Genomic DNA, 14,153 nt, shown 5'->3' with positions numbered 1-14,153 from the left:
AGTTTGATGTTTGCTATAAGCTTGCTTCAAATTGTCATAATTATGTTTAACTATGTTACTTTTATCCCTAATGTCTCCAAGACTTTTATCATGAAGTAGTATCAGATTTTGTCAAAGACTTTCTTAGCATCTAATGAGATGATTATGTGGTCTTTGTTTTACACTTATTTTATATTGTGGATTACATTGATTGATTTTGGTGTGTTAAAACATTTCTGTATCTCTAGGATTTCTGTATCTGTATCAAGTAGGAGGCCTACTTGATCCTGGGAGATATTCTTTTTGATGTATTCTTGAATTTAAGATTTCAAGTATTTCATTTGGTACTTTTGCATCTATATTCATGAAGAATAAGTCTTTTAATTTGTTGAATATTCACCTGATTTTCGTGTCAGGGTGACTGTGGCCTCATAAAATGAATTTGGCAATATTCCTTCTATTTCTATTTTGTAGATTAATTTGAAAAATATTGGCATTAGCTCTTCTTTGAAAGTCTGGTAGAATTCTTTATTAAAACAGCTGGGCTCTGAGTTTTGTTCTGTTTTTGTTTTCTGTTTTTTGGTTGGGAGAATTTTAATGATTGCTTCTGTTTCTTTTGGGACTATAAGTCTATTTAAATTGCTTATCTGATCTTGATTTAACTTTAGTAAGTGGCATCTATCAGGAAAAGTATTTCTTTAAGATTTTCTAATTTTGTAGAATATATGTTTTTAAAGTAGGACATGTTTGTTTGGATTTCCCAAAAGCTGATGTTATATCCCTCCCCTTTGCTTTTGCTTTTATTTATATGGATATTTTTCTCCATCTTTTAATTAGATTGGATTTGATGTCTTCTCTCTTTCTTAAGATATTAGAATGGCCATAGCAGCTTGTTTTCTTGGTGTATTTTCTTGGAAAATGTTTCCCAACTCTTTACTATGAAGTAATGTTTATCTTTGATACTGAGGTGTTTTTCTTGTATTTATTAGAAGGGTAGATCCCATTTTTCACGTCTATTTTGTTAGTGTGTATCATTCTATTGAGGAATTTAATCCATTGATACTGAGTGATATCAATGACAAATGACAGTTAATTCCTGTTATGTTGTTGTTGTTGTTGTTGTTGTTGGTGGTGGTGGTGGTGGTGGTGGTAGTGGTGATAGTGTGCATGTGTGTATTTCTTTTCCTTTTTTGGTTTTGCTGGTATGACATTTATTTTCTTTGTTTCCATGGCTAGAGTTAGCTTTTCTCAGTTGGAATTTTTCTTCTAGCATCTTCAGTAGGCCTGGATTGGTGGAAAGATACTGTTTAAATTTGGTTTTGTCATGGGATATCTTGTTTTCTTCATCTATGGTGATTGAAAGTTTTGCTGAGTACAGTAGTCTGGGATCACATCTGTGGTCTCTTTGAGTCTGCAGGACATCTGTCCATGCCTTTTTGGCTGTTGGAGTCTCCATTGAGAAATTGAGTGTAATTCTAACAGGTGTGCCTTTGTATGTTACTTGGCCTTTTCCCCTTGCAACTTTTATTATTCCTTCTGTGTTTTGTATAGTTAGTGTTTTGATTATTATATGATGAGGGGACTCCCTTTTGTGGTCCATCCAATTAATTTGTTGTTCTGTAAGCTTCTTGCACCTTTATAAGACATGTCCTTCTTTGGGTTAGGAAACTTTCCTTTTATGATTTTGTTGAAAATCTTTTCTGGGCCTTTGAACTGGAATAATTCTTCTTCTCCTCCTCCTGCTTCTGCTCCTGCTCCTCCTCCTCCTCCTGCTCCTGCTCCTCCTCCTCCTGCTCCTTCTGCTCCTCCTCCTCCTCCTGCTCCTGCTCCTCCTCCTCCCCCCCTCTTCCTCCTCCTTCTTCTTCTCCTTCTTCTCCTTCATCTCCTTCTCCTTCCTTCCTTCCTTCTTCCTCTTCCTCTTTCTCTCCTCTTCCAATTACTAGTTTTTGAATGAATGAATGAATATTCAAAATGCTACCCTCCTCCTGGTCCCTCCCTCACTGAGTTTCTTCCCCACTCCCCTTTCTCCTCTGAAGGTGGAATCCCCCTAGGTATCTCTCACCTTGGTAATCAAGTCTTTGACAGATTAGGCAAATTCTTTCCCACTGAGGCTACACAGGGCGGCCATCAAGACTGAGCTATCTGTCTGGTACATATATGCTGGGGATAGGGGCTCAATCTAACCCATGAGAGCTCCCAGGAGTCTAGGTTTGTTGACTCTGTTGATCTTCCTGAGGGGTTCCCATATACTTCTGGGCCTTAAATCCTTCCCCCAACTCTTCTATAAGTGTTCCCAACCTCCATATAATGTTTGGCTGAGGGTATCTACTTCTGTTTCAGTTCTGCTTCTGCTTCTTAGACTTCAGTTATGCCACACTCCTGTCTGCAAGCATAACAGAGTATCATTAATAACGTCATGGATTAGTGCTTTCTGATGGGATGAGTTTTGAGTTGGACTGGTTATTGATTGGCCTTTCCTTTGGTTTCTGCTCCATTTCTGCCTTTTTTATACCCTCCCCTGCATTTATTTTAGATAGGACAAATTTTGGGTTGAAATTTTGAGTGGGTTGGTGTCCTGACCCTTCCACTGGGGTCCTGTCTAGTTCCAGGAGGTGGCCTCTTCTGGTTCCATGTCCTCACTGTTAGGCAACTCAGGATTGTTCAGAATTGTTTTGGCTATCCTGGGTTTTTTGTTTTTCTATAAGAACTCGAGAATTGTTCTTTTGAGGTCTGTAAAAATTTTTATTGGAATTTTGATGTGGATTACATTAAATCTGTAGATTGCTTTTGGTAAGATAACCATTTTCACTATGTTAATCCTGCTAATCCATGAGTATGGAAGATTTTTCCATCTTCTGGTATCTTCTTCAATTTCTTCAGGGAATTTTTGTTATACAGATCTTTTACTTGCTTGGTTCGAGTTACACCTAGATATTTTGTATTATTTTTGGCTATTGTGAAGGGTGTTGTTTGCATAACTTCTTTCTCTGCCCATTTATCACTTTTATAAAGGAGGGCTACTGATTTCTTTGAGTTAATTCGATATCCAACTTTCCTGAAGTTGTTTATCAGCTATAGGAGTTCTCTGATAGAATTTTGGCAATTGCTTATGAATGCTACGATATAATCCATGAGTAGTGATACCTTGACTTCTTTCTTTTCTTTTTCTTTTTTGGCATTAGTTATAAATTCTTCCTTTTCAATTTTTATTCTTTGGTCTCAATTTGTTGTCTTATTGCTGTAGCTAGATTCAAGAACTATATTCAACAAATAGTGGGAGACTAGGCAGCTTTGTCTTGTTCCTGATTTTAATGGAATTGTTTTTAAGTTTATCTCAATTTAATTTGTTTTTGGCTATTGGCTTGCTATAGACTGCTTTTATTATGTTTAGGTATGTGCCTTGAATCCATGATCCCTCCAATACTTTTAATATGAAGGGATTTTTTCAAAGGCATTTTTTTAGCATCTAGTGAGATGTCATTTTTTCTTTCAGTTTGTTTATGTAGTAGATTATACTAATGGATTTTCACATTTTGAACCATCCTTGTATCCCTAGGATGAAGCTTACTTGATCCTGGTGAATTATGTTTTTGATGGGGTTCTTGGATTTTGTTTGCAAGAATTTTACTGAGTACTTTTGTGTCGATATTCATAAGTGAAATTGATCTGAAGTACTCTTTCTTTATTGAGTCTTTGTGTGGTTTAGGTATCAGAACAACTGTAGCCTCATAGAATGAATTAGGTTTTGTTCCTTTTGTATTTTGTGGAATAGTTTCAGAAGTATTGGTATTGCTCTTCTTTGAATGTCTGGAAGAACTCTGCACTAAAACCACCTGGCCTTGGACTTTTCATTGTTGTGGTTGTTGTTGGGAGATTTTTAACGACTGTTTCTATTTCTTTAGGATGGTTTAGAACATTTACCTGATTTGGATTTAACTTTGGTATGTGGTATCTGTCCAAAAATTAATCTATTTCATTTAAATTTCCCAGTTTTGTAGAATATGGGCTTTTAAAGTAAGACCTAATGACAGTTTGGAATTCCTCAGTTCCTGTTAAGTCTCCCTTTTCCATTTTTGATTTTGTTAATTTGGATAATGCCTTTGTGCCTTTTACTTAGTTTGGCTAAGGGTTTGTCTATTTTGTTGGTTTTCTCAAAGATCCGACTTTTAGTTTTTTTGATTCTTTGTAATGTATTTTTTGTTTCTTTTTTAAATTTCTTTTTTAAATGTATTTTTAAAAGATTTATTTATGTATTAATTAATTAATAAGATTTATTGTTGTCTTCAGACACACTAGAAGAAAGCATCAGATCTCATTAAAGATGACTGTGCACCACCATGTGGTTGTTACAATTTGAACTCAGGACCTCTGAAAGAGCAGTCAGTACTCTTAACCACTGAGCCATCTCTCCAGCCCATATTTTTATCTCTTAATTGATTGATTTCAGCGCTGAGTTTCATTATTTCCTACCCTCTACTCCTTCTGAGTGTGTTTGCTTCCTTTTGTTCTAGGGCTTTCAGTTGTGCTGTTAAGTATGAGATCTCTCCAATTTCTTTTTTTTATATACATTTTTAATCTTTATTAACTTGAATATTTCTTATTTACATTTCGATTGTTATTCCCCTTCCTAGTTTCTGGGCCAACATCCCCCTAGCCCCTCCCCTCCCCTTCTATATGGGCTTCCCCTCCCTATCCTTCCCCCATTACCACCCTCTCCCCAGCAATCACGTTCACTGGAGGTTCAGTCTTGGCAGGACCAAGGGCTTTCCCTTCCACTGGTGCTCTTATTAGGCTATTCATTGATACCTATGAGGTTGGAGCCCAGGGTCAATCCATGTATAGTCTTTGGGTAGTGGCTTAGTCCCTAGAAGCTCTGGTTGGTTGGCATTGTTGTTCATATGGGGTCTCAAGCCCCTTCAGATCTTTCAGTCCTTTCTCTGATTCCTTCAATGGGGGTCCTGTTCTCAGTTCAGTGGTTTGCTGCTGGCATTCGCCTATGTATTTGCTGTATTCTGGGTGTGTGTCTCTCAGGAGAGATCTACATCTGGTTCCTAATGCTATGAATTTTACTCTTAGCACTGCTTTCATTATGTCCCATAAGTTTGTGTAAGTTGTACCTTCATTTTCATTGAATTTTTGAGTCTTTAATTTCTCTCTCTCTCTCTCTCTCTCTCTCTCTCTCTCTGGTTATTTGATAGGATACAAGATACTATTTCAATGTTATTGAGGCTTCCTTTGTGCCTGTTAAATCCATTTGGTTTATAACATCTGTTAGTTTCATTCTTTCTCTGTTTATTTTCTGTATTGATGATCTGTCCATTGGTTAAAGTGGGTTATTGAAGTCCCCCACTATTATTGTGTGGTGTCAAATGTGCGATTTGAGTTTTAGTTAAGTTTCTTTGACAAATGTTTGTCCTTGCATTTGGGGCATAGATGTTCAAAATTGAGATATCATCTTGGTGAATTTTTCATTACATGAGTATGAAATATCCTTTTTTATCTTTTGGTTACTTTGTTTGAACATCTATTTTATTAGATATTATAATGGATACTCCATCTTGTTTCTTGGGTCTCTTTGCTTGGAAAAGCTTTTTCTAGCCTTTTAGTCTGAGGTAGTGTCTATCGTTGTTGCTGAGATGTGTGTCTTGTATGCATCAGAATGATGTGCCCTGATTATGTATCAGTCTGATAGACTGTCTTTTCTATTTTTAAATTTATTTTTATTGGTTATTTTATTTATTTACATTTCAAATGTTATCCTCTTTCCCAGTTTCCCCTCCACATTCCCCCCATTGCATCCTGCCCTGAATAAGTATTGAATAAAATGGGAATTTGTGATCAAGCATTAGGTAAGCATTGTAACAAATGTAACTAATATGATATAAATTTTCATTAAAATAATATTATTATCTTAAGTTTAAAAAGCAATGTTCCCTCTCTTGTTTTTACTAAGAACTATACTTCATGTAAAGAATAAACATTGAAAGTGTAAATATAGACAAATATCAAAATGAATTCTAATTTTATGACAGCATTTGTTGTCTTTAACAAAAAGTTTAGTTAAAAGAAATAAATATGATAGAGATATTATGTAGTGAAATATATCAATTTATTATTTTTTAGTTCTCCCATAATAAACAATAATAAAACTGCAGTAATAGTATAGAAGGGAAAGAGGAAACAAATGAGACAAACCCTAGGATTGCCCTCATCTCACTATGTAGAAGAATTTCTTTGACGCCACAGAGGAAGAAGAAAAATAACAAAACTCAGGCAGTAGCTTTAGAGCATGGAAGAGGCAGAAGTCAGAGTACAAAGGTCCAGAAATAGAGAATTTGCAGAGAAGGACACAGAACTAAGGACAACATAAAAAAAGCCCTGGTAATCAGCAATGAATTCTCCACCAATCTTTGGTGTAATATTAATATGCATATGAACTGGGTAAAATTCCATAAAACTATGCAAATAATAACTAAAAAGTCTGAGTAAAATAATTTAGAGAACTCACACAGTCTTGAAATGCTTCAAGCTTTCTCCAGTCATGAAAGACAAAAATAATATTTTATTGGATAATTTTTACTTACATCTCAAATGCTGTCCCCTTTCCTCTAAAAACCCCCTATTCCATACCCCCTCACCCCTGCTTCTATGAGGGTGATCCCCCACCCACCCACTCTCTCCTGCCTTCCTGCCCTGGCATTCCCTTACACTGAGGCATTAAGTCATCACACAACCAAGGGCCTCTCCTCCCATTGAGCTCACAATGCCATCCTCTGCTACATATGAAACTGGAGCCATGTGTCCCTCCAGGTGTACCCTTTTGTTGGTGGTTTAGTCCCTGCTCCACACTTTGTTTCCACAAATCTTCCTGTGATTATTTTTGTTCTCCTTTCTAAGAAGGACTGAATAATCTAGACTTTGGTCTCCCTTCTTCTTGAGCTTCATGTGGTCAATGAATTGTATCTTAGGTATTTCCAACTTTTGGGCTAATATCCACTTCTTATTGAATGAATACCATATGTGTTCTTTTGTGATTAGATCAACTCACTCAGGATGATATTTTTTAGTTCCACCCATTTGCCTAAGAATTTCACGAAGTCATTGTTTTTACTAGCTGTGTAGTACTACATTGTATAAATGTACCACATTTTCTGTATCCATTCCTCTGCTGAAGGACATCTGGGTTATTTTCAGCTTCTGGCTATTATAAATAAGGGAGCTACGAACATAGTGGAGCAAGTGTACTTTTATACATTGGAGCATCTTTTGAGTATAAGCCCAGGAATGGTATAGCTGGATCCTTAGGTAGTACTATGTTAAATTTTCTAAGGAATTGCCAGACTGATTTCCAGAGTGGTTGTAGCAGTTTGCAATCCCACTAACAATTGAGGAGTGTTCCTCTTTCTCCACATCTTTGCCAGCATCTGTTGTCACTTGAGTTTTTGATCTTAGCCATTCTGACTGATGTGAAGTGGAATCTCAGGGTTGATTTGAGTTGCATTTCCCTGATGACTAAGGATGGTGAACATTTCTTGTAGTGCTTCTTAACCATTTTATATTCCTCAGTTGAAAAATCTTTGTTCAGTTTTATATCCCATTTTTAATAGGGTTATTTGATTCTCTGGAGTTTAATATCTTTAGTTCTTTGCATATATAGAATATTAAACCTCTCTCAGATGTAGGATTGGTAAAGATCTTTTCCCAATCTGTTGGTTGCTGTTTTGTCCTAATGACAGTGTCCTTTGCCTTACAGAAGCTTTGCAATTTTATGATTTCCCATTTTTCGATTCTTGATCTTAGAGCATAGGCCATTGGTGTTCTGTTCAGGAAATTTCCCCCTGTGCCCATGTGGTCAAGTCTTCCCCACTTTGTCTTCTATTAGTTTGAGTGAATCTGGTTTTATGTGGAGGTCCTTGATCCTCATGGACTTGAGATTTGTACAAGGAAATAAGAATGGATTGCTCTGCATGCTTCTACATGCTGACCTCCAGCTGAACAAGCAGCATTTGTTGAAAATGTTGTCTTTTTTCCATTGGATGGCTTTAGCTCCTTTGTCAAAGAAGAAATGACCACAGGTTTGTGGGTTTATATCTGAGTCTTCAATTCTATTCCATTGAACTACCTGCCTGTCTCCGTACCAATACCATACAGTTTTTTTTTATCACTATTGCTCTGTAATACAGCTGGAGGTTAGGGTTGGTGAGTCCCCCAGAAGTTCTTTTATTGTTGAGAATAGTTTTCACTATCTTGGGTTTATGACATCCCAAATGAATTTGCAAATTGCAACTTTCTAACTCTGTGAAGAATTGAGTTGGAATTTTGATGAGGATTGCACAGAACCTGTAGATTGCTTTTGGCAAGATGCCTATTTTTACTATATTAACCCTGCGGATCCATGAGCATGGGAGATCTTTCCATCTTCTGAGATCTTCAATTTCTTTCTTTAGACACTTGAAGTTCTTTTCATACAGATCTTTCACTTGCTTGCTTAGAGTCATAGCAAGGTATTTTTGTATTTTTTGTTACTATTGTGAAAGGTATCATTTCCCTAATTTCTTTCTCAGTGTGTTTATCCTTTGAGAAGAGAAAGGCTACTGATTTGTTTGAGTTAATTCTATATCCAGCCACTTTGCTGAAGTTGTTTATCAGGTTTAGGACTTCTCTGGTGGAACTTTTGGGGTCACTTAAGTATACTATCATATCTTCTGCAAATAGTGATATTTTGACTTCTTCCTTTCTATTTAGTGTCCCTTTGACCTCCTTTTGTTGTCTAATTACTTCGATTAGGATTTTGAGTACTATATTGAATAGGAAGGAAGAAAGTGGGCAGCCTTGTCTAGTCCCTGATTTTAGTGGGATTGCTTCAAGTTAATGTTGGCTACTGGTTTGTTGTATATTGCTTTTCCTATGTTTAGGGATGATCCTTGAATTCCTGATCTTTTCAAGATTTTAAACATGAAGGGGTGTTGAATTTTGTCATATGCTTTCTCAGCATCTAATGAGATGATCATGTGTTTTTTCCTTTGAGTTTTTTAATATAGTGGATTATGTTGATGGATTCCCATATACTGAACCATCCCTGCATCCCTAGGATGAAGTGTACTTGATCATGGTGGATGATCATTTTGATGTGTTCCTGGATTTGGTTTGTGAGGATTTTATTGAGTATTTTGGTATCAATATTCATAAGGGAAATTGGCCTGACGTTTTCTTTCTTTGTTGCTTCTTTGTGTGGTTTAGGTATAAGCGTAATTGTGGCTACATAGAATGAGTGGTATAGTTTCTGTTTCTATTTTGTGGAATAGTTTGAAGAGTATTGGTATTAGTTCTGTTATGAAGTGTGATAGAATTCTCCACTAAACCCATCTGGTCCTGGGCTTTTTTTTTAATGAGTGCTTCTATTTATTTAGGTGTTATGGTAGTGTTTAGATGTTTAGATGTTTAGATGTTCAGATGGTTTGTCTGACCCTGATTTAACTTCGGTACTTGGTATCTGTCTAGAAAATTGTGCATTTCCTCCAGATTTTCCAGTTCTGATGAATATAGGGCTTTTGGATTAGAATCTGATAATTTCTTGCATTACTTCCATTCTTGTTGTTATATCTCCCTTTTCATTTCTGATTTGGTTAGTTTGGATACTGTCTCTGTGCCCTCTGGTTAGTCTGACCAAGAGTTTATCTATCTTGTTGATTTTCTCAAAGAACTACCTCCTGGTTTTGTTGATTCTTCGTATAGTTCTTTTTGTTTCTACTTGGTTGATTTCAGCCCAAAGTTTGACTATTTCCTTCTGTCTATTCCTCTTGGGTGTATTTGCTTCTTTTTGTTCTAGAGATTTCAGGTGTGCTGTCAAGCTGCTAGTGTATGCTCTTCTCAGTTCCTTTTTTGAAGCCCTCAGAGTTATGAGTTTTCCACTTAGCACTGCTTTCATTGTGCCCAATAAGTTTGCGTTCATTGTGTTTTCATTTTCATTAAGTTCTCAACAGTCTTTAATTTCTTTCTTTATTTCTTCCTTGCCCAAGTTGTCATTGAGTAGAGCATTGGTCAGCTTCCATGTGTATGTAGTTTTTCTGTCATTTTTGTTGTTATTGAAGACCAGCTTTAGTCCATAATGATCTCATAGGATTCATGGGATTATTTCTATCTTCTTGTATCTGTTGAGGCCTGTTTTGTGACTCATTATATGGTCAATTTTGGAGAAGGTACCATGAGGTGCTGAGAAGAAGGTTCATTTTTTTTGTTTTAGGATGAAATATTCTATAGATATCTGTCAAATCCATTTTGGGTCATAACTTCTGTTTAGTTTCTGTTTCCTTGATCTGTCCGGTAATGAGAGTGGGGTGTTGAAATCTCCCACTGTTATTGTGTAAGGTGCAATGTGTGCTTTGAGCATTAGTAATGTTTCTTGTATGAATGCGGGTGAACTTGCATTTGGATCATAGATATTCAGAATTTAGAGTTCATCATGGTAGATATTTCTTTTGATGAGTATGAAATGTTCTTCCTAATCTTTTTTGATAACTTTTAGTTGAAAGTCAGTTTTATTCGATATTAGAATGGCTACTCCAGCTTGTTTCTTGGGACCATTTTCTTGGAAAATTGTTTTCCAGTCTTTTACTCTGAGATAGTGTCTGTCTTTGTCATTGAGGTGTGTTTCTTTCTTTCTTTCTTTCTTTCTTTCTTTCTTTCTTTCTTTCTTTCTTTCTTTCTTTCTTTTTCTTCTTTTTTTCAGAGCTGGGGACTGAATCCAGGGCCTCGTGCTTGCTAGGCAAGTGCTCTACCACTGAGCTAAATCCCCAACCCCGAGGTGTGTTTCTTGTACACAGCAAAATGCTGGGTCCTGTTTATGTATCCCATCTGTTAGTCTATGTCTTTTTATTGGGAAACGGAGTTCATTGATGTTAAGAGATAATGATGAATTTTGATTGTTGTTTGCTGTTATTTTGTTGTTAGAGGTGGAATTATGTTTGTGTGGCTATCTTCTTTTGGGTTAGTTGAAAGAAAATTACTTTCTTGCTCTTTCTAGGGTGCAGCTTCCCTCCTATGTTGGAGTTTTCCATCTATTATCCTTTCTAGGGCTGAATTTGTGGAAAGATATTGTGCAAATTTTGTTTTGTCATGGAATATCTTGGTTTCTCCACCCATGTTAATTGAGAATTTTGCTGTATATAGTAGCCTGGGCTGGCATTTGTGTTCTCTTCTGAATGTCATCTGCCTAGCATCTTCTAGCTTTCATAGTCTCTGGTGAGAAGTCTGTTGTAATTCTGATAGGCTTGCCCTTATATGTTACTTCACCTTTTTCCCTTACTGCTTTTAGTATTCTTTCTTTGTTTTGTGCATTTGTTGTTTTGCCTATTATGTGACAGGAGGGAATTTCTTTATTTGGAGTTCTGTAGGTTTGTTGTATGTTTATGGGCACTTCTTTCTTCAAGTTAAGGAAGTTTTTTTCTATAATTTTGTTGAAGATATTTACTGGTCCTTTAAGTCGGGAATCTTTGCTCTCTTTCAGACTTACTATCCTTAGTTTTGGTCTTCTCATTGTGTCCTGGATCTTCTGGATGTTTTTGGCTATGAAGTTTTTGCTTTTTACATATTTTTGATGGTTGTATCATTTTTTTTCTATTGTATGTTCTGCCCCTGAGATTCTCTTCAATAGCTTGTATTCTGTTGGTGATGATTGAGTCTATGATTCCTGATTTCTTTTCTAGGTTTTCTATCTCCAGGGTTGTTTCTCTTTGTGATTTCTCTATTGTTCCTATTCCCATTTTTAGATCCTGGATGGTTTTGTTTGATTCCTTCACATATTTGGTTGTGTTTTCCTGTAATTTAAGGGATTTTTGTGTTTCCTCTTTAAGCACTTCCTAGTTGTTTACCTGTGTTCTCTTGTATTTCTTTAAGGGAGTTATTTGTGTCCTTCCTAAAGTCTTCTATCATCACCATGAGATGTGATTTTAAATCCAAATCTTGCTTTGCTAGTGTGTTAAGATATCCAGTACTTGCTGTGGTTGGGAGAACTGAGTTCTGATGATGCCAAGTAGTCTTGGTTTCTTTTGTTTAGGTTCTTGCACTTGTGTCCATATGGTTTTTTTTTTTTAAAAATATGTTGTTGGTTGGTCTTGTTGTCTCTGACTGAGCTTGTTTCTCCTGTGGGCCTCTCAGCCTGTGATCTTAGAAGTGAGAGTATTTCTGGTAGACCAGCTCTCTCCTGGCAGGCTTTGGTTCTGGAGGGCTGTGGGACAGTGTTAGCTTTGGGCGCAGATGGTGACCAGAAGAATCCTGTCCAGGGCTGCTCCATGGTTCCTGTGCCCTGTGTGCTCCTGGTAGGTCCCTCTTGGGACAGTCAGTGGAGCAGAAGTGGGTCTTACCTTCGGGCTTAAGAATGAGAGTGTTCCTGGGAGACCAGCTCCCTCTGTGCAGGTTTTGTGTCCAGGGGGCTGTGAGACAGCCTTATCTCTGGGCGCAGATGGAGAATGAAAGTGTAGATATCCTTTTACTATACCCTGTCATGTTTGGATGTGCACTGTGCTCACATGCCTGTGTGTTTGAACACTTTGTCTTCAGTTGATAGAGCCATTTCAGGATGTGTGCAGAGCCACATTACACCTTAACATGTAGAGCACATAGTCATTTTTGAAAGTAGTACTGAAGTTAATGCTGTGGTCTGCTCAAGTTCTGTAAATGCCATTGAAAAATACTGCTATTGCTTACTTTCCATGTTAACAAATTCTTTTCTGGGTTACTAAAAAGAAAATACTTGAATTTCTTTATTAACATCTTTTTCCTCCATCTTTATTAACTTGGGTATTTCTTATTTACATTTCAATTGTTATTCCTTTTCTTGGTTTCCGGGCCAACATCCCTCTAACCCCTCCCCCTCCCCTTCTATATGGATGTTCCCCTCCCCATCCTCCTCCCATTACCGCCCTCCCCCCAACAATCACGCTTATTAACATTTTTTAATAGTTAGAAACAAAAGTTCTTTTCTTTTAGCTTGTCCTTTTAGTAATTATAATGATCTGGTAGCTATGCCTAGGAAAATATAAACATGTGTATGAGCTGATCTTGAAATTTCTTGTCTTATTCTCTCTTACTCACATGTACTTACAGCAGAGGACAATGGGAACATCCCTATTCTCATGATGGTGTGGTCACAATGTGCAACTCCTGATAAAGGCCTTCTTTGATGGCTGTTCTGATTATAGCTTCAGCTCTAGAAATATCAACAGTACTTATGTGATGCTTTTGCAAGATTGTCACAAGATAGAAACAGCCCCTTAAGTGAGGCATATTGGGAGACTTAGGAATGATAGTGTCCCCAGTTTAAACATTCAGAGTGTTTTGAGTGCAAATTGATGGAGGTTGAGAAGTGTGATGGAGAGCTATGTGTGATGACAGATCAGGCACAGCAGGAGTGAATGGCTTTTGAGATTAAAGTGAATATCTGAATGAAAGTACTTCAGGGAGAGACAGTAATAGGAGTTGGTCCTCACACCGGTGAGCTGCCTGCACTTCTGGGCACTGGGAATTGTTTGACGGTTCCTGTGAGCTTCTTAAAATCTGGAGATGTTGCTGTGTGTCTTTAAAGGCAGCATTGTCATCCTGCTAATTTTAGTTAATTTTAAATGAACCCTGACCTGGTAAAGTCATAGCTCTTCTTCTAGCTGCTGAATAAAATTAAGTGTCTTGGTGACTTGAATGTGAAATGTTTCCAGTAGACTCATGGGTTCCAAAATGGTGTCTGTCTGAAGAGGGTATATATTCTCTGGGAGGGAGAGGCTTGCTAGAGGACCTGCCTCACTGGGAGCTCCGAAGTTTCACATCCTGGCACTCCATTTTCTTCATGCTTCCTGGGTATGGCTGTAGAGGCAGTAGGGTCAACCATCTTCCTGCTCTGACTGCTGTACCTTCCTTGCTTGATTCTGTAATCTGCAAGGATAGGCCAAAGTGAAACCTTTTTCCCTTAAGCTATATTTGCTGGAATATTTTACATAGCAGAAAAGATATGGAGGTATTTCCATAGGCAGTAGAGAGACAACACTCATGAGAGTGCTGTGTCTACAGGATGAGTTTAAAGCCACAGGGTTTTCTGTCTATGCCAGTATTGCAGAAGTCTTGATACATGTTTTCCCATTTAAAGAAAAGACCATAAATATTTTTATTTTCTCATTTTTGCCAAT

The sequence above is a fragment of the Rattus rattus genome, chromosome 15 (genome assembly GCF_011064425.1).
Source record: "Rattus rattus isolate New Zealand chromosome 15, Rrattus_CSIRO_v1, whole genome shotgun sequence".
NCBI classification, from domain to species: domain Eukaryota; kingdom Metazoa; phylum Chordata; class Mammalia; order Rodentia; family Muridae; genus Rattus; species Rattus rattus.
This window is presented reverse-complemented; position numbering follows the sequence as displayed.